Below are 21705 nucleotides of genomic sequence, written 5' to 3'. Positions count from 1 at the left end.
TGCTGTCCAGAGCGTCAACAGAGTGGTGCAGTGTGGGATAGCTCCCGGAGCTACTAAGTTCAATTAGCATCCATACCAAGCCTAATTCGAGCTAGCCATGTCGAATTTAGCACTACTCCACCTGTCGGGGTGGAGTACCAAATTCGAACTAAAGAGCCCTCTAGTTCGAATTAAATGGCTTCCTGGTGTGGACGGTTGAGCGGTTAGTTCGAAATAACGCTGCTAAATTCGACTTAAAGTCCAAGTGTAGACCAGGCCTGAGTGCAGCAACTGCAGGCCAATAGCTGCTTTCTGTTCCCAGAACAGTTGTTACATGTGCCCAACTCACCCGGCTCCAGGCTCTCCTTGTGAAACGCCATTGCCCTGACTCATCAGGCTTCACTGCTGAGCAGTCTACAATGGATGTTATACTTGCTCTTTGTCTTTTATCTGCAAAAAGAACAGGAATACTTGTGGCACCTTAAAGACTAACAAATTTATTTGAGCAGAAGCTTTTGTGGGTTGTTTTACCAACTCTGAGAAGCCAATTAAGTAAGAGAAAAAACTTTTGAAGTGATGATCAAGATAGCCCAGTACAAACAGTTTGATAAGACGCGTGAGAATACTTACATGGGGAGGCAGATTTAATGTTTGTAATGGCTCAGCCATTCCTAGTCTCTGTTCAAGCCTAAATTGATTGTATCTAGTTTGCATATCAATTTGAGTTCAGCAATTTCTCGGAGTCTGTTTTTGAAGCTTTTCTGTTGCAAAATTGCCACCCTCAGGTCTGTTATTGAGTGACCAGGGAGAATGAAGTGTTCTCCTACTGGTTTTTGAATGTTATGATTCCTGATGTCAGATTTGTGTCCATTTATTCTTTTGCGTAGGGACTGTCCGGTTTGGCCAATGTACATGGCAGAGGGGCATTGCTGGCACATGATGGCATATATCACATTGGTAGATGTGCAGGTGAATGAGCCCCTGATGGCATGGCTGATGTGATTAGGTCCTATGATGATGTCACTTGAATAGATATGTGGACAGAGTTGGCATCGTGCTTGTTGCAAGGATAGGTTCCTGGGTCAGTGTTTTTGTTCAGTGGTGTGTGGTTGCTGGTGAGTATTTGCTTCAGATTGGGGGGTTGTCTGTAAGCAAGGACGGGTCTGTCTCCCAAGATCTGTGAGAGTGAGCGATCATCTTTCAGGATAGGTTGTAGATCTTTGATGATGCGCTGGAGAGGTTTTAGTTGGGGGCTGAAGGTGACAGCTAGTGGTGTTCTGTTATTTTCTTTGTTGGGCCTGTCTTGTAGGAGGTGACTTCTGGGTATTCGTCTGGCTCTGTCAATTTGTTTTTTCACTTCATCAGGTGGGTATTGTAGTTTTAAGAATGCTTGATAGAGATCTTGTAGGTGCTTGTCTCTGTCTGAGGGACTGGAGCAAATGCGGTTGTATCTTAGAGCGAGGCTGTAAACAATGGATCATGTGGTGTATCCTGGATGGAAGCTGGAAGCATGTAGGTAAGTATAGCGGTCAGTAGGTTTCTGGTATAGGGTGGTATTTATGTGACCATCACTTATTAGCACAGTAGTTTCCAGGAAATGGACCGCTTGTGTGGATTGATCTAGGCTGAAGTTGATGGTGGGATGGAAATTATTAAAATCATGGTTGAATTCCTCAAGGGCTTCTTTTCCATGGGTCCAGATGATGAAGATGTCATCAATGTAGTGCAAGTAGAGCAGGGGCATTAGGGGAAGAGAACAACGCTTCCTCAGCTCTAAGTCAGCCATAAAAATGTTGACATATTGTGGGGCCATGCGGGTACCCATAGCAGTGCTGCTGACTTGAAGGTATATATTGTCCCCAAATGTGAAATAGTGTGGATGAGGACAAAGTTACAAAGTTCAGCCACCAGGTTAGCTGTGACATTATCGGGGATACTGTCCCTGATAGCTTGTAGTCCATCTTTGTGTGGAATATTGGTGTAGAGGGCTTCTACATCCATAGTGGAAGATCACCGATGGATTGTAGTTTCCTCAGGAAGTCAGTGGTGTCTCGAAGATAGCTGGGAGTGCTGGTAGATTCATTATGAATTCAGTTGTCCTTCGACAGCAGCATATGTTAGACATAAAGGCAGCCTTCAGTTCTATTGATAGTGCTGCTCTGTAGAAGGCTCTACAAGACTTGGTGCCCCCAACACCCTCCTGAGGTTAATAATGAATCAGACATGTTTGCCATGGGAACTCATAGGTCTGACAGGTTTTACACTAGATCCGGGGTGACGCAGGGATGTGTCCTGGCCCAAGCCCTGTTCTGCCATGCAGTTAATTGGCTCCTTGAACATATCTCCACCAATACCGGTATAATGGTCAGTTCAACTTTGTTTGCTGACTTGGATTATGCAGATGATGTCATCCTCTTTGGCCAGGATGCAAATGACCTTAAAGATGCTTTAGAGAGCTTTCAGCACATGGTACCTGCCCTTGAGCTAAGGGTTTCTTGGGAAAAACAAAAAATAAGAGTGTCAGCACAAAAGTTGTGATGCAAGAAATCTGTGGTGAGGGACAAACTGTGGCAGTAGTGGATGATTTCACCTATCCTAAGTGGTAAATTGACAACAAATGGGCATTGCTAGCTAGACATCCTAAGGAAAATTGATTTAGCAGCCTTATCTATGAAGGACCTGCATTAGGGTCTAGAGCCAAAAAAAGGGTGAAATTATATTCAAAAGTATGGATTCATCAAACCTGTGTACTTACAATCCTTTTATGTGGATCTGAAACATGGACATTGCTTAAACAGGACATCAGGAGGCTGGAGGCATTTCATATGTGTTGCCAGCAGTGGCTGTAGGGCATAAAATGGTTTGATTTTATCAGTAAGAGGGATGTATTATGGAGAACTGGCCTCAAGAGGATTGAAGTCATCATCAGTCATTGCCAGCTGGTACTTTTTGATCATATAGCCCATTTGGAGATAAAGTCCCTGCACGTCAAGCCTTGAAAATAGGATTTGAGGTCAGGAGGGGACATTGCCTGGCAGCATCCTCACAATTGTCCATGTTTAACCTGGCTGCACCAGATCAGTAATAACTCTGTGGAGCCGTACCAGGTGTCCATGGACATTCAGGTCTGTGGACCCTCACTCTCTAAGTGTATTGTTGTTACCTCTTCCTTCTCCTTCACTCTGCCAGGGAGCCATGAGAGCACAGATAGTCTCTCTGCTATCTGTTGCTGTGCCTGATGCCACAGCAGCCCCCAGCTGCTAGGAGGAGCAATTGCAGGGAAAGTATTGCTCAGCCCCTGCAGTCGTGGGGTGAGGGATGGTGCAAGTACAGTCCTGTTGGCAGGCAGGAGCTGTGAGGGGATGGAGCATGCCCAGTGCAGGCAGAATCTTCAGATAACATAGCTGCCAAATTCCAAGAAGCTTCAAATGAGTATATTCAAACTGAGATTTTTTTTTTAGAGGCTTATAAATTTGGGGGAATTTTCACAGGGACAGAAAAAGGCACATCCGTGACATCAAGCTACCCTCTTGCTTCAAAGCATGGAGGTCCTACAGCATCTCAATGAAATAGTTATAATAGTTAATTAACATTGATATAACAATGTGTTTTCCCTCATCTCATTCTCAAAAATGGTTAAAACATTTTAACTAAAGCTTTCCAGAACTGTTCAGCCTGAGTCAGACTCCTGGCATGGAAAATTTCAAGCTAAACGGTTAAAAGTGTGGCAAAGTTACAAGCAACTGCAAACCAAGTTTTTATAAGTGAAATTGTTGGGCAACCTTAACTATAGGTTTCACTACTTGCACCACTCAGTGTAGAATAGAATGAAAGACTGCTGAAAGGTGACTTGTGTAAGCCAGTGAGGATACAGAGAGCCAAATGACCAGAAAGGTACTAGGTACCATCCCTCTCAAATTAAGAGCTTGTGTTTATAATGCTTGTAGCCATGATAGTATGTTTTATACACACTTCACTTAAGCAATTGTAATTTTAGTTTTATGGAGTACAAAGAGCAATAATAAGATACTGCTCCTTGCTTTTAGGTAGTGGATTAAACTGATGGTTCTTGAAAAATATTAATGGCTGGTCATTAGTAGGCATAGTCTCTTTTCGCAACATACATGATTGTTTTCATTTTAAACTAGCACTTTGCTTTGTGGGTATAATTATTGACAAAAATGTATGTCTGGCTTCATCAGATGATTAACTAAATCATCCTTTTCTTTCCAAGCGACGCTGTGTCCCTCTGCCCTAAATCTTGCTAGTTGGAAGTGAGGGAGGGAAAGCAATTTAATTAAGTTAACTTTATTGACCCACTGGAGCTGTTGTTTAATAGTATGGCTCCCTGGAGTCTAGTGCAGGTAAATTGAATGAATGCCACAGAATATCACTTCCCTGCATTGCATATTTCAAACCTTTGCCAGGCAGCTTAGGATGAACAGCCAATCAGGGAAAAGGTCCCCCCACCCCCCTTTGCTAGCTTAGATGGCATTTCCCATTATGCTCAGAACAATGTGCAGTGTTACCGATTCACTCCTGTGAGTATACTGAGATTGTATGTGGTATTCAGCTGTTATATTCAGAAGACAACTTTTTCTGAACTGGCTTTTCAGCCATGTTTCAAAGATGCCTTTTTATGAAGGAAAGAAAACTAGCATGTGAATCTGAATGAATGTGCTGTGAGTAAACCATTTAATATAAGTGCATCAATACATTCATTCTGTATGGGAAATCAGAATCTGATAGGTTGAAGAGAGTTCTTCTAGGCTACAGTTGTGATAAAATACTTGAGAATAAAATAGTCTGTTTCCTTGTCAAGTATTTCGGGATGATAAAATTAAAAGCTAAATAGAATTTAGGAATGTTTTCCCATGGATACTAGTGCTTACCACTTTTTAGGTTGTTATTTTCTTCTATTGTTGAAATCAGGGTCAAAATGTTTTATTCATCTATAACTACAGCAATGTTGCAGTTGACTGGAACAATATGTCCTTTTCTATACTATTCCATCAATATTGTATGTTACTTGATGATAAAATTATGTAGTTTAGTCTGCTGCACATTTACTCCTAGTCACTTTTTTTTAAAGTACAGATAGACTAGTAGTTGAATCATGCAACAGCAACTTCATTCATAAAATATGTAAAGCTTCTTTGGTTAACACATTAGATCTAAAGATCCAGTCCTACAACTTGGCATAGAGGTACATGCCAATTATTGTTTTAGAGAAAAATAAGAAACATCATTTTAATTGTAATTCATAATCCTCACTTCTTTTTACTTGAAAACACATGTAATTCTGTGTTTTGAATTAGTTTTTGAGGAGTATTCTCTATGTATATCTAGAAAGATATTGTCAGAAAGCTTTGGGTTGATTATTTGGATATGAAATTCCTGTCTTAAGTAACCCATGCATGCATCCGACGAAGTGGGTATTCACCCACGAAAGCTCATGCTCCAAAACGTCTGTTAGTCTATAAGGTGCCACAGGACTCTTTGCTGTCTTAAGTAAAACTTGCATCCACACAGAAGCTCTCCACCCCTCAACCTAGCTGAGGATGCACAGAGCTGGATCATCAACTGGTGCAAACTGTCATAGCTCTGTTCAATTCAATGGTTATTGAGTTCTAGCTAAAGATCTGGGCCATCGACTTCAGCGGAATTTCTCAAAGGCATAAGGGTCCACTGACATGGATCTGATTGCAGGATTGGGGTCTAATCTGCAATGGTATTTGCTAATTGCAAGACTGGTTCTGTTTTGGGTATATCTTGGTGTAGCCCTCTGGAGTCCCTGTGAATTTTTCTGTTTCTATCCTATCTCCAATATCCTATTATGCCATGCAGAACTTTGCAAAATACACCATACGCATTTTAAAGTAAATTTTAAAGTTGTGGCACAAACTAAAACAATCCAGGAAATTCTAAGCAAAGACTGACCCTCTGTCCTGAATTTTAGGAATGAGCACAGCAGCCTTAGCACTAAGTTTGACATCCATGAGTTATTTTGCTTTTAATTTAATATTATTTTAATGTGGCTTATTGTTAATTTTATGACCAATATTTTAGAATCTGTTCCAGTTCCCAGTTCTGATATCTTGGCTAACTGTGTCTCTAGGTAGCTGCTCTTAAAGTCTGTATTCTGTATCTGAGAGACAGACATGGCATCTTTCCACACAGATGATTTTGGTTTGGGGCATTGGGTGGGCATTAGATAATATTTTTAGTTGTCCCCTTTTTTATTAGTATAATATTTGTAGAATTTGGATGGTTACTGTCTACCTATTATTATATACAGTACTTGAAAGAAGTAAAGAACATGCATCTGATAAATACATATTTATGACTTAATCTTGCAAACTCTTTCTTGTGCAACGGGCTAATTGCATTGAATTCAAAGGAACTGTTTGCCTGAGTAAGATTACTTGCCCAGGAATAAGACTTTGTAGGGTGATGTCCTTTAAAGGTATTTAAAAAAACAGGTATTTATTTTTATGCACGTATTCTGTATATAATTGATTGGAATTATTCTAGTCTATTACGGAAGTCTGTTATTAAAAGCTATAACATTTAAAAGCAGGTATTTTAAACTCTACTTGGTGGATCTGAATATTTTTCAAGAGTATATCTCACAGCAACTCAGACACCGGCCCACGGTCAGTCATCTCATGCTACCCATTGCATGTAGAAATATATTGCTTTAAAATCCATTATCACCTGCTTTTGAAGCACAAATCCTTTATGTGAGAAAGTGAAGATGCAAAAATTGTTGTTTTCTTACTGTCCCAGCATATCCGCTGCAAATGTATCTTCTACTCTTTACTCATGTTAGCATTGCAGCATCAATACAACTATGAAAGAGGAAGGTGGATTGTTTTCTGCCAAGTGCATTGTCAACAAAATTGCCTTTTAGTTTCCCTACCAGTAAATGACAAATAGAACTTTTATGGGTAGTGATAATGAGAGTGAGAGAGGGAAAAGAATTTGGGATGTTTCTTTTTCAAATCTGAAGTTGACTTTGCAGCCATTGAGATAATAAAACTCATTGTTTCTCTTCTTAAGTAAGCAAGTTACATGCAGTCATTGTGATGGAATAGATATGGAACCCCGTGCTTTCATGTTTAGAGGGCTTTTCTGAGTCTAAACACGAGAGGGAAGAACATTAAGAAGTAAATTTTGTTAACACAAAAACCAGGGGCATCTGATTTAGTATAATATTTCCACTATTTCAAAAACACGTCAGCCAATTCACAAAGGTATTTTAAAGACATTTACTGAAGCATGAAAAGCCAATAATAATGAACATCACAATTTCTGCTTATAGAATAAGAATTGAATAGCCATTTCAGTATTTGATTTTATGATCATCATTCAGAGTAGGCATGACAGGGGGCTGCAATTTAGGCCAGGGAACAGGCCAAGCATATATTATATGCCTGGATTTTGGTTTCTTTCCTACATGACCACCTTCAGCTACAGGAAAAACATTTTTTTTCTGTGTTACTATTTCCTTTCCTAAGGGAAAGCAGTGAAATAGAGTTGTGAAATGTCAAGTTTCACTATTAAAGAAAACCCCATGCTGATGGATGAATGTTATTCAGGATGCATTTCTGAACATACAGACTCAGAGCCAACTTCTGAACTCCCGTCCAAAGCCTGATTGAACAAGCTCTGTACTGAGCAATTGGTTGTTTGAGCATGGAGCACTAGCACGACTGCTAATACAGAATGTGGGCAGTAAACGTAGAGCCTATGCCAACCTGGTCTCCACTCCCAGCACCCAAAGTAGATCTTTATGCACATGTCAGAGAGGAGGGAACAACTTTAGCACTTAGATATTTCTGCCTGAAATGAGTTCTGAGTACTGCCACCAATTTTTCCTGCTGTTTAAATGCCCATATGTCATAGCTATGTTTCCTTGGACAGAGTTGTACATGTTCCTCCTCCTTGATTTCCAGTTATTGACCGTGTTCTCATTGTAGTAGGGATGGGTGAACTGGCTCAGATAAAATTAAAACTAGACAAAATTTCAAGCTGAGACAAGCCCATTCTTTGTATGGGTCAGAATGGTTTTTGCATAGCTCTCCTCCTGCCAGCGGCTGACACCATATAGAATATAGAACATGAAAACCAATGTTGCGCTACTTCTTCCCTCCGGGGTTGTGCCGTTTATTTCTGGGTGAACCCCACTTCTTATCACTTCAGAGAAGGACAGAGAGAGGGGGAAGATGTTTTCTTGAGTTTGCATGTTGGTGGTGGTCACTAACAAACTCTCTTGAAAATCTGGCCTATGCTTTCAGTTTTTCACCTCTTCCACAATGTGGGGCCAGCTCATTTTTTCCATCCCTATAATCTTTGTTCCCCTATAAATGTTGTTTTCTTTTGGCTGTGGGTAGTGCTGGAAGTAGCAGTGTATACATTCAGGTCACTTGTTCTCTCTTATGTTAGGCAGTGCAGGTCTGTATTTCTGAATCACCCAAGCAGGCAGCTTTTATTTTCCTTTTACACATCAATCCCATGCTTTTGTTTCCCTTCTGATTTAGGAGGTGGTGATGTGTTTAGTTCTTGCATTCCTGAAAGAAAAGGACTATTGTTTTCATCATCCAAACAATAGATGATGTCCTGTAGGCTTAGCTTACCTTTTCTGAGTCAGATACAGAGTGATCTTTACCCATTGCTGTACATTTGGCTATGAGTAAACCTTCTGTGTGTCAGTTCTGCCTACCCAGTTTCAGATGTTACCAGCCTGAACTGGATCTTAATCTAAGAGCAAAACACCATTATTTTAATTTTTCATCACCACTAATGTACCAGGAACATGTATAGTATATGTTAATTTATTTTTTTCGTGCCATCTAATCAATGCCAAATGAACTAAGAATTCTGAACTATTTAATACTACTTTGTGTAATACTAAAGAATTACAATTCTCTATAGTCTATAGCAAAACACGAATGATTCAATATTGAGTTGAGAAGTAAGTTAAGTAATATGAGCAAATTGACTTATCTTGATAAAAAAAATTGATGTATACTGTACATAGAGCTGGACAGGATATTTTTGATTTAAAGAGTTTTTTTGTTCGAAAATGCCAATTCATTGAAACTGAAGTTTTTCCCCAAAAGGGTTAATTTTTACTTGGAAAGGCTTCTTGGGTCCAGGATGGAATTTCTGGTCAAAAGGGGAGGGGGACAAAGGTAGGGAAAGTGTGAGAGGAGACAGAGACACCCTTGCACCACTCTCACAGCATTTTTAATATTTTTTGTCGTCAAATGAATGTAAGCATTTTACTTAAATTTTACTGTTTAAAAGTAGTTTAGAGGGATTGTTTTTTGTTTTAAGCCTTTAGAGATCTTGATATAGTAAACTGTATGTTGACGATCGTACAGGTAGAAAGTAAAATGATATTTGTAATTATCAACTTTTAAGAACTTTTACTGTCTGTTATATACAGTGTAATTCTGCTCTGTCTAAAAGATATGGTCAAGTGCAACTCAAAAGTTTTGATTCTCCCCTATGACGCTGTGTTTTATTCTGAAGTAAACTTATAGCTCTGCATACCTGAAAAAAAAAATAGTCAATAGGCCAGTAGTTAGAGTACTCAACTGGAATGCAGTAAACCCAGGTTCAAGTCTCTGGTCCGCACCATTTCTTGGCCAGGTCTAATTGTTATAGGTGTGGTGTGTATATATACAATCGTTATTGTTTAATTACTTTCCCCCTAACTATCTGAGTAGGGTCTGTGTTTCCTTGAATTTTTGGAACTTCTGCCGAAAGTAAAACCCATAGGGCCTGCCTAGAATAGCCTTGGGCAGTACAAGCTCTGAGCATCCAGATTATTAGTCCTGTGATGATCCAGAATTTTAAACAACTAATGTTATCTCAGCTGTTTGACAAACAACATAGGCTGTGTTATTACGAGTGCAATAGTATGGTTGGATCTGGATGGATATATAGACGTTACAAACCAACTCAGATATGTTATTGAAACAGAAGCTATATCTGCAGCATGTAGTTTGCATAATAAGAAGCGGAAGAAAGAGTAACTTGAAATATATCTTGGAAATAAAAAAAATAAAACTGCAGGTGATATTTTGCCATAAAGATTAGTTATGGAGAATCCTTTTATTTTCCACAGCCCCAAAACACTGCTTCTAAACCCATCTTCTATATCTAAAATGTAATTTAATTAATGACTGTACTGGGAAGGAGTATTCATAGTATAATTGTCTCAGGAATCTGTTTTTTTAAAAATCCTTGAAAAAAAGAATACTAGATATTATGAGCCAAGTTCTGCTCACAATTACACCCCTATAAATCTGGAGTAACTCCATGAGTTATGGAGAATCCCACTGTCAAAAGGAAGCCCCAGACAGGCTACATTACTTTTCCATCGTGCTCCTTGCAGGACTGGTAGAGGAACAAAGCACATATCCTCTTGTCCACTCACTCCTTCACCACCAGACCAAAGAAAGCCTTCCACTGGTCCCAAAGAGGTGGCAAAGCCTTCCTTTTGCCCAGGAAGGAGAGATCTGTGTGACAAAGCAACCCTCCACACATGGATCACAGGGGCACAGTTTGACCCATAATTCCAAAGAACAGGCTTATACAGCCTCATCCAGAACTCATTGAAGTCAGTGCAAAGACTCCCACTGATTTTAAGCCATAGAGAAGTGGCAATGTGCTGGTGAGCCCAATGATCTTTCAATAATTGCTGTAATTTAAATATATTTTGTCACATTATCTTACTTAGGGTCCTGTTTCCCTTCCTCTGGTTTTGTAGTCTGAACAAAGGCAACTGATTCAGATTTGTTATAAACCAGAATCTTCTAAGACAGGTTCATTTGAATGGGAATTGTTTGATGATGTCGTCTTTGTACATAGATTTTTATGGGGTGGGAGGCATATTTTAAAGATCCTTCTTTAATTGGTGTCACATCTATCAAGGATATTGTGTGTGTTGCCCTTAGTGGAAGATTATGATTTGTTACAAAGCATGATGACACTAATTTAGAACAAATGACACCCTTGTAGCTGTGGCATTCCCTGCAGCAGCAGAACCAGAGCAGATCCATCCAGAAAGGAGGGGTGGGGGGGACTGAAGTTGGAGGAGGTCCATGGAAAGGCTGCACAATCGTTTATAGCTTGGAGTTCCTCTCAGAGCCCCCAATCTTCCTGCTGCACTGGATATGTGTTTGGGCATATCCAGTGCGGCTGCTTCGCCTCTAAGCTAGGCGGAGGATTTGGGACCTAGTGCATAAGTAAAAGGGTCTGTCTTAATGTAAGTTAGTGTCATCCTGCAACCTTGTTGTTGGACTGAATCACTTAACACAAGGTTTAATAAGTCTAGCAATGCCCAAGGTGGCATTTTTGCAAATCAACTTTACAGGTTATTAGTGCCATCAATTTGTACTCAAGTTAATCAGTCCTGGGACATTGTGGAGCTTCGCCTGGAAACACAGGGAAGTTGAAGCAGCTTTGATTGCTGCTTTCAACTACCTGAAAGGGGGTTCCAAAGAGGATGGATCTAGACTGTTCTCAGTGGTAGAAGATGACAAAACAAGGAGTAATGGTCTCAAGTTGCAGAGGGGGAGGTTTAGGCTGGATATTAGGAAAAACTTTTTCACTAGTAGGGTGGTGAAGAACTGGAATGGGTTACCTAGGGAGGTAGTGGAATCTCCTTCCTTAGAGGTTTTTAAGGTCAGGCTTGACAAAGCCCTGGCTGGGATGATTTAGTTGGGTTTGGTCCTGCTTTGAGCAGGGGGTTGGACTAGATGACCTCCTGAGGTCCCTTCCAACCCTGAGATTCTATGATTCTATGTTGTCTGTACTAACGGATTGTCTGTATTACAGCATGCATATAATTCTGAATTATTTCCCATTCCAAGAGCATGCCTCTTCCATTACAACCTACCATTCATTCTTCTGGAGGTAACTTGACATTTTGAAAGACCTGGATTGTAATGCAATATACAGGAGTTATAGTTACTGATTTGAAAAAACTGGTACGTAAGCAGTTATGACAATTTATGGTGTTTTCAAGCAAAGTGAGTGCTGTAATTCTAGTTAAATAAGAGATTGCCTACATATTGGCCTATTTAAGGGCTTGACATCTGAGGGAGGAATATCGAAGAGAAAAATCTCATGAGCTGTCTATAGATATTATACTTTTTATTTCTGATTTTATTCTAAGGCTCTGTCTACATAAAAGAGAGATTTTATAGCTATGGTATCATTGTATTCAGATGCCTCAGGCCCTGGCCAGTATAATTAGTTCTGATCAGTGACTTTTATAAGGCTGAGTTGAGGGGGGGGGGGAAACAATTTTTCTGAAGTTTGACCAAACAGAATTTATATTATTTTCAAAATCCAACCTCTTGAAAAATGTTAGAAGTGCCACATTTACAGATATAACATTAAGCTTCCTTTTTCCTGGCCCACATAAAGAGCTTTTAGGACATATGGGGAGTTTTATGAACTGTAATTAATACAGCAGGGCAAAGTTTTTCACATAACATCTTTTTGGGGGAGGGGCAAAAATGCAGATGTAGGTTGACTGAAACAATTTGTGAATTCATGTCAATTTCAGCAAAATTTTTCAGTCATAAACAAATAAATAAGGAATAGTTTTCAGAAAAGTCAAAGCTGTTCATTTTGGCATTTCTGAATTGAAACATTTTGACTTTTTGTTTTGGACAGACATTTTATTTTGTAATTTCTCTCAATTTTATTTTAAAAAAAAACACACCCCCCAATTAAATGTTTCAAACTTCAAAATCAAAACAAAACATTTCATTTTGGGTCAACCACAATGTTTTGGTCAACCCAAAATTAAACATTTTTGAACATTTATTTCATCGAAAAAAATCATTCCAGCTTGACCCCAAACTATTGTTTATAATTTTTCGGTTCTGTTCCTGAACCAAAAAATTGGTTCTTCACACTGCTTGAATTGCTAATCTTTGGCTCATGTTGGTCATGTGATATACTGTGTTACAGTATAGTGCACTGCTATACTCTAACCTGGGAGTCCTGTGAAACAGCAGACACAACAGCTTTCAAAAGAACCCTGCACAAGCTGCTGAAAATGGAAGAGTTACAGGCTTTCCTCCACACATGCTTTCCCCATGGAGGAGGAGAGGTGGACTAGTGAGAAATCGAGAAAGAATAGGCAGGGTGACAAAAGAAGTGGCAGGGGTGCTGGAAAGGATAGGGGAGATTTCAGAAAGAAAGATCAAGAGAAACAGGAAGAGTTTGGAGTGGCAATGGGGTGGAGAGACATTGAGGGAGTGCTGGGGGGATTATGCAATGGGACAAAAGATGGAAAGATTAGGGTTGGGAAAGAGAAGAGAATGGGGTAGAAAGAGGAAGAACAGAAACATGGGTGACATACTTACAACAGAACCCCTGTTTTACAAATTAACTGAGGATTGAGCAGTGCGTAAAATCAGAAAGTTCATAAAATTGAACATCTCAAAATTACCATAGTTATAGTGCATAAATTGCAGTATGGTGCACTGCATCACTTTCTTCTTGTCCTTCACATCATGGCAAAGCAATATCCAGTGCATTGAAGGAATTTGCTCTTCATTGACATCGCTTCTTTTGTGTGATTTAATTTTTTCCCTGTTGGAGAACAATGGTTCGTGTAACTGGTCATTTGGAAGACTGATGTTTGTAAAATCGAGGTTGTTATTTAGTGAACAGTTCGATATGCCGGCTACTATGAGAAATACCCTACCAAAACCAGGCAAGTGGCTACTACACCATCACTGTTAGCTTTACTCTTGTAAGCATTTTATTATGGCCATATTATTGTATGTCATCTTGTCCTGTAAGTTTCACAGATTGTCCAAGCTAAACAGAGTTGAGTCATATATGACTACTTGATGGGAGGCCTGTTATTATTCCTAACTGCTGCAGGCAGTTATTCATCTCTAGTGAATTAATGAACAACCACAATATTAAGGCCACAATGCTACTGAAGGTGCTGTCTTTTTTCTGAGATGTCAACCAAGGTCCTGACTCTCTGTTTTCTCAAAGATGGCATTAAAGTGGCATGTAAGCCCAGTGCTCCTGACCAAATTTCAACTCATAATCATCCTTAGTAAGTAATTTTTAAAACCATATAACGTATTTTATTCATGTAAATTTCTTCCATGGGCAGGAGCTTTGCAACTTAGAAATGATCTAATCAGATGGATTTGGGCAGGGAACAAAATTTTACTGGTGTTAAAAATCAGCTTAAAAAAAGAACTCCACACAACTATGTTCCTCCAAGATCCACGTTCCGTACATTCAGCCAAAGTCTGTACATCTCTGGCAAGCTTTATTTCTTTGGGGTGTTCTTAGATTTAAGTTGTTTTTTGTTTATAAAACTACTTTTTCATATTTATATGAAAGATGCTACGGAAGACCAATGTACATGTACTGTATGGCAGCTTTTAGGGATCGTTCAGGGATGCATCGTTCAGGGATGCAGATTCTTGTATCTTTTGCTCTTTACACAACAAATGTAAGATGAAAGAACCACATGGTGGGGTGCGAATAACCATGTTTACTAATTATACGCATGCAAGACTTAGCTACAGGTATACACTTTTGCTCTGGCAGGTTTCTGTACATAGAACACAGAACCACTAGAGGGCTCACAAACTATTTAAAGGTATATTACACGATTCCTATACACTAGATGAATGTGTTAGTGGACTAACATTTAATGGTTATTATAGAATTTGCTGCTAGTTCCAAAGTGGTTCATCTTACAAGACTAATCTGAGAAAAATTTTGAATAAAATAAAACACTGAAAGCAAGAGCGGAATACAGCTTGAACATTTTATAAATGTAGGAGAATTTTGAGTCTGAACTCAAACATGGCTATTCCAATTGGGGCCAGTGGGATTTTTGTGTGTGTTTTAACAGTGTTTAGAAAACCCTTCAGATATTTGAAAAATGAAGAAACAAAATAATGGTTATCCTGGTTTTGAATGTACAGTAATGTTCCTTATTATCCAAGGCAAAGGCTACTTATTTTCATACAGAGCAAGGAATGCTATTACAAATATAAAATTTGTTAGAAAATAACGGTGTTAGAAGATAAAATCAGAGCAAAGTCTTCTGGTTTTGCTACATGTTAAAATATAGATGGATTGCAGTCAGTGTAGTTAAATCGCTTCTCTTCTTTGAGCTTCAGATGTAGGGTGAGATTCTGCAAGCACTCCACATTCAGAACTCCCATTGGGCCCCAGAATACTAGCTGACAGGCAGTAATAGGGGAAAATGTGTGCTTTTGGTCTCTGCTAAATTCAATTAGTCTAATAGCAGTTTTTAAATGAAAATCATTATGACAAATTATCTCTGTTGTTCTCGTCACCATTTTAGCCATCATATCCTAAGTTAATTAAATGGCATTTTAATGCTGTTTATGTAGTTTTCTTTTAAGTGTACTGTATGTCAAAGAGAAAGCAATGTTGTCAATTTTTAGAACATGTTCAAACCTTCACAAATATGTTAGCTTTGAATGAATTTTAAACTGATAGCTTTTTTAATTGGGGGTTCATCATTTTCATTTTCACTTGGCAAACACTGATTCAGGAGAGATGTTCATATCTTGTAGTATGAAAGGACCAAATTTTGCATCATGTTTGTCTATTGTCTATAAAAAGAAGTAAATAATTTTTCAAATGTTTTTCCTTACTGTTTATAACAACACTTGAAATTTAATTCTGTTTCCTCCATCATACGCTGAATTGTTGGACTGATAATAATCCAACTCATACGTGCAGTGCAGTGGTTTCTCCTTGTTGTTTTGTGTCCTAAATCTTTGTGGTTATGTGTGCTGTTAAACAGCTGCTACATTCTCTTCCAGAGGTGGCTGCATTGTGATTATTCCATTCCATTTTTATTTTGGTGGTTAATTATTAATAAGTGATTATATAAATATAGCTAGGGAATATATGATGCTATGATATGGTATAAAAGTGCTGTCAACGTGTAGTTGGGATGGCTGCTTTAATGGGGAAGCCATGAGTGAGCTATACAGATAAATCACCCTAACAAGTGTTGTTAAAACCTTTCATTACATGAATCATTTTGCACACATGTTTTAGAGAGTTTTTGTACAATGTATTGGGGCTATTTTTGATTCCCTCTGTCTGAACAGCTAGGTGCCTTTGTTACCGTGAGTCCAGTGGTACAGAACTCACAGAGCCCGGGATAAACACCTTACATTTTTATTTGTACAAAAAGCAAGTGTCTATCCAAGGGTCTAGACCCACTCTCAACAAGGTAAAAATACAATTCTCATACATTACAAATCTAGTAACATTGCTAACCCCAAGATCTAGAAATGACTAAACAGACAAAACCAAGGAACACCCTTCCACCCACCAACAGACCAACCAACACACTTCTGTCCTATTCCCCAAAACTGGGGGGAACATATGGGCTTTGTGGAGTGCCCTAAAAGTCAACAGATTCTGGCTATTTCAGATTACTGTCAGGGGAAATGAGTCCCAAAGGTGAAGGTCCCTCACCGAGAATCCCCCTGCAAGCAGCCTCCTCTTTTAAACTGAGAGGGTTCCAGCTAGTGTGCTTCCTCTAGTTCAGCTGCAGAAGTGTACCATAAGGAGAATGGAGTCTCTTACATAGATGCATATAGGCCATTTAGGTCTTTATAGAACAAAACCAAAATCTTAAACTCCACTTGGAAATCAAGAGGCAGCTGGTGCCAATCTTGGACGCAGGCACAGTGGTGAGCTGCAGCCGGTTCGCGAGAACCGGTTGTTAAATTTAGAAGCCCCTTTAGAACTGGTTGTTCCTGGAGGAACAACTAGTTCCAAAAGGGCTTTTAAATTTAACAAAAGCTCTAGCAGCTCTCTACCCTTCCCCCGGCCCCAGCTCACCTCACTCCACCTCTGCCTCCTCTTCAGAAGCTCCTCCGGCTTCTCCTCCCCCTCCCCAGCTTCCCGCGAATCAGCTGTTCGCGCGGGAAGCCTGGGAGGGCTGAGAAGGCTTCCACCAGGTGAGCTGGGGCCAGGGGGTGGAGGCGCCAGCGGGAGGAGGGCTCCAGGCGCCGTGCCGCCAGGCTCCTGCCCCCCGGGTCCAGCTGCGACCTCGCCAGGCAGCGCGGCACGGCTCCTGCCCAGCGCCCGGGTCCGGGTCCGGCGCCCGGGTCCGGCGCGGCTCCTGCCCGGCGTCCGGGTCCGGGTCCGGCGCCTGGGTCCGGGTCTGGCGCCCGGGTCCGGCGCGGCTCCTGCCCGGCGTCCGGGTCCGGCCCGGCCCCTGGGTCCGGCCGGGCTGCGCAGCTCCTGCCTGGCCCCGACCTCGGCCGGGCGGCGCGGCTCCTGCCCAGCCCCGGGTCCGGCACCGACGTTGGCTGGGTGGCTCCGGTCCCAGCCCCAGCCCAGCTCGGCCCCCACCTCCAGGCAGCGCGGTAAGGGGGCAGGGAGCAGGTGTTGGAAGAGGGCAGGGGAGTTGGGGGGGGTGGATTAGTGTCGGGGCAGTCAGAGGGCAGGGAACAGGGGGATTGGTTGCAACTTGCTAGCCAGACACAGATGGAAAGAAGACCATCCTGGCCTTTGCTGTTCTACTCTTCTTCTTCGTATGATTGTGAATCGAGTATTGAGTTGTTATATGTTCCATGGTCTGTTCTGGGCGACCACAGTCGCACACTGGAGAATCTTTAATTTTCCATTTGTGCAGCAAGTATCCACATTTGCCATGGTTTGTGAAGATGCAGGTTAAGGTTGCCCATGAGCTTTGTGGGATGTCGAGGCCAGGGGTCTTCTGTGACAGGTCTTTCACAACGTGTTTGTGACTTCTTGTGAATTCCATTTGGCTTTCCATGCTTCATCGTGATTGAAGTTGCTTTGTTGAAGGTTAAATGCATGGGTCCAAAGAGGCTTATGCGACTGTTCAACTAACAGAAGCTAACCAGATGTGTAGATTGCAAACACAAGTAACAAAAGTTGGACACACACTTTCAGTCACAGGGGCAAAGATAGTCTTCACCATATCTTCTGGTTGTTACCCAAGCCATCCAGCATCACTTTCATTTTGCCTAGACTGAGCTTCAATTAACTTAGCTCATCGCAGCAAGACACGGGGGGGAGGCGTTTGATGGTAGTAGCTGCGTTGGATGAGATAGACATAGAGTTGGATGTCATCAGCATACTGGAAGCACAACATTCTATACTTCCTGTGACCAATTGGCAGAGGGTTACAACGTTCCTGTGAGTCTGGTATTTACATTCTAGTTCACCGAAGAGTGCCATGTAAGGTTTCTACTGGAAACAGATCATGCTAATCATAATCTTTGTGAAATAGATAATATTTAAGAAGGGGTTTGTGGCGGGCGATATATACATATAAAGAGAGAGGTAACTATGTTCCTAAGGCCTTGTAGTCAAAGAGAGGTGACCCAGAGGTAGCATGCCTTACATCAGGTTCCACCAGACTGAAGGTGGGAGATACTTATCTCCCTGGCTGACCATTGTGTACTGTGTGTTTTACAATGGATTTGCATACCGAGTGAAATGCTAATGAAGAGATTGCGGGGGACATCAGAAGGAAAATTAACAGGAAGAGGTGAACAGCGGGGGCAGAGGACCCTGTTTTACAGGTGAAGAACAAAGGACTGGACTAGTATATCTAGAGGTGCAGGAAGATGTCTTGGCATCCTTCATCAAGGGGAAACAAGTTGCCATCAGATTTGATCTCATGAAAGGAGGATCTCAGCCATCTTGGTTGAAAAATGCTGTGAGAAGGACTTTGGGTAAGCAGTACCTTATAGGGCAAGAGGGGATCTTGTTAGTTGAGTTTAGGCTGTAGAATACATGTCATGAATTTATTTTATATGGAAAACTTTTGTTTTTAATAGTTCTGTTTGCTATTGTATTAATCTCTATTCTTTGTTCAATAAGCTTATAGTTGTGTTCTCTATAAACAAATCTAAGTGTTGTGTGTTACACAGCTCTATGTTCTCAAGTGTAACTAGCAAACTATAGTGTACTGTTCCTTTGAGGACAGCAGGCCTGATAATTCTGAGAGTGTCCCATGAATAAGTGGCTGGATTCTGCAGGGAGATGTTTGAAGGACTCGGGTTGGAATGTGCCTATCGCTAGCCTGCATGAGGGACAGAAGTGACCTCATGGGCTGAGAGAGAAGGGCTTGTGTTGCCAATGGCTGGGAGAGAAAGTGAGCTGAACTCTGTCAGATACAGACAAGGCTCCCCTCATGCTAAGGGCAGGTGGTAGCAAGGTGTCTCACAACCCTGGGTACCCCTGGGAAGTGTCCTATTTTCTCACTAAACCTTCCAGTTGGCCCTCGACATCTGAATCAGGAATCACGCAAAATCATCCTTTGAGAATGTTTTGTGAGAAGGAATATAACTCGGAGATGCCCAAGATCAGTTCTGTCCATTCTTGCAGTGGTCTGGGAGTGTCCACACTAGCAAGAGATTCCTCCCTTACACTGAATCCTTATCTGCAAGGGTAGTGTAGCTTTGCAATCCTTTTGTGCTATTGGAGCTACACAAGGGGCTATATTGAGGGACTGGATCTGGTACTGGATCTGTAAACTGAAAGTGAAAAAGATAGTCTCTTAATATGTTAAGTGAAAACTTAGAATTTGCAGAATGCCAAACCTGTGAAAACACTCTAAAACTGCTATATCTCCTTTTTTCCCATCCTCTCTTTTCCTTGATTTTCTTCTGTTTCTGATGTCTAATCAGTTAGGCTTAGTTTATTGTATTTAAATTTAAGCAATAAAATACACCAGATGTCGGACAAATTAATAATAGTCTATCATTTAACCCCAAAAGTCTTGCAGCATAAATATAAAAAGATCTAACAGTGATGATCCCAAACCACAAGCCATATTAATCTTAGAAAGGTGTCAGAATAGCAGCCGTGCAAGGCACTAAATTTAGCCATACAGAGTGGTAATCTTAGAAATGGCTTTGAGTGGGTTGGCGATACATGTTTTACACCCTACAGAAATTTGGATTTGGACCTATATTTAGTTCCTGTATCCAACTATTATGTTCTTATCCAGCCTCTCACATCATGATCAACAATGTGACCTCAGATACCTTCAGTCTCTTCCGGGGTACTAGGCGAGGATGCACACAGTCTCCATTACTTTTTTATTTGGATCCTGAGGCCTCGGAAATAGCTATCTGAGCTCCATCCAGATATCCAAGATATACAGCTTGGCTCCATGGAGTACAAATTGATGTTATATGCTGATGATGCCTTTTTATATATATCCAAACTAGAACCCACAGCCCTCCCATCACTAATTCAAAAATTCAGAGTAATATCTGGTTACAAAATAAATTGGGGAAAGTTGGATCTATTGGAAATCTCCCAGTTGTCATGTAGTCAGCCATTTCTCAATGGCTCAGCTGTAGCAAGCCCTGGCACAAATTAAGCACTGGGTTAATACACCTCTACGCTGATATAATGCGACCTGATATAACACGAATTCAGATATAATGCAGTAAAGCAGTGCTCGGGGGGGGGGGGGCTGCGCGCTCCAGTGGATCAAAGCAAGTTCGATATAACACAGTTTAACCTATCACGCAGTAAGATTTTTTGGCTCCCAAGGACAGTGTTATATCTGGGTGGAGGTGTACAATAAAATTGAATATTCAGCCTAGGCTACTCTATATGCTAATCATCCTACCTGTATATAATCCTTCCATTTTGGCATATGAAAGGAGATTTCTAAAACAAAAACTGTTACTCTGCTAGTTTTGTGACAGCTCTGTTTTCTAGGAGAAAATCAACAGGTCTTATTGAAGGATTTGGTCTAAATTCAAAGTTTGGTGCAGAGTGTCCCATATTTTGGAATTTTTACAAGATGACTTTGATCTCAGGGTGCAAGGTAATACCTGAAAAATGCATGTTTCTTCACTGCCAGTAATTTTGAGTGTATCCAGAAAAGTCTTCCATTTCCCACCAAAAGGACTTACATTGCTTCATTTCAGCAGTTCAGTTATAGTGTCTTCCTGAGGTGCATTGAGCTCCATCTTTGGATTTGTACATTGTGCTCAATGCCTTAATGCAGGCGCCCTTTGAATCTATGGAATTAGATTCATTGTACTACCTATCAAAATGACCTTTTTGATCACTGTCACCTCAGCAAGAAGGGTATCTGGGTTGGGAACTCCATCAACTCATGCATCCTGCTGCGTCTTCCACAAATGTACGGTGGTTTCGGAAATGGATCCTAGCTTTATTCCAAAATGTAATTTGATTTTTTTTCATTGACAACAAGAGACATCATTGCCTTCTTTTTGTCCACATTCTTCTCACCCAAAGGAGACACTGTGGCATTTGTTGGACTAAGGCAAGCCTTCGAGATTTATCTGAAAGGAGCTGAGAGCTTAAGAAAAAGAATAGCCTTGCTGGGGTTATTTCAATGAAGGAAAAGATGTTCTGAGGCACCTTCAATCATCAGTCTCACAGTGAATATGCTGGAACATTGCTGAGGCATATAGAACAAAAGGACTTAATACTTCATTGGGTACAAGAGCTCACTCAGCCCAAGCAGTAGTGGCATCATGCACTGAAAAAGGGCAGGCCCCTCAGAAAGAAATCTGTAAAGCTGCAACTTGGTCATCCCTGCATACATTTACCAAGTTTTACAAGGTAGATAGTCTTCAGCTGATTCAGTCTTTGGTAGGTGAGTCCTGCATGCTGTGGCAATTCCTTAGCATA

General features: G+C 40.8%; 1 protein-coding gene across 7 annotated transcripts in view; it reads left to right on the top strand.

Annotated features, from left to right (window-relative positions):
- LOC123362924 (poly(rC)-binding protein 3-like) overlaps positions 1-21705 on the top strand; it is a 752406-nt gene that overhangs the window by 519992 nt on the left and 210709 nt on the right. For 2 of the 7 annotated variants that reach the window (XM_045003480.1, XM_045003485.1), the window contains exon 1: positions 4475-4520. The exons of 3 other annotated variants lie outside the window; for them this stretch is intronic. The gene's annotated coding sequence lies outside the window, so the exon portion shown is untranslated. 2 more of the 7 variants (XM_045003478.1, XM_045003484.1) reach the window with 1 other exon arrangement.

Source organism: Mauremys mutica, chromosome 2 (genome assembly GCF_020497125.1).
Source record: "Mauremys mutica isolate MM-2020 ecotype Southern chromosome 2, ASM2049712v1, whole genome shotgun sequence".
NCBI classification, from domain to species: domain Eukaryota; kingdom Metazoa; phylum Chordata; order Testudines; family Geoemydidae; genus Mauremys; species Mauremys mutica.
Note: the sequence above shows the minus strand (reverse complement) of the source record. Positions and strands in the feature narration are given on the sequence as shown.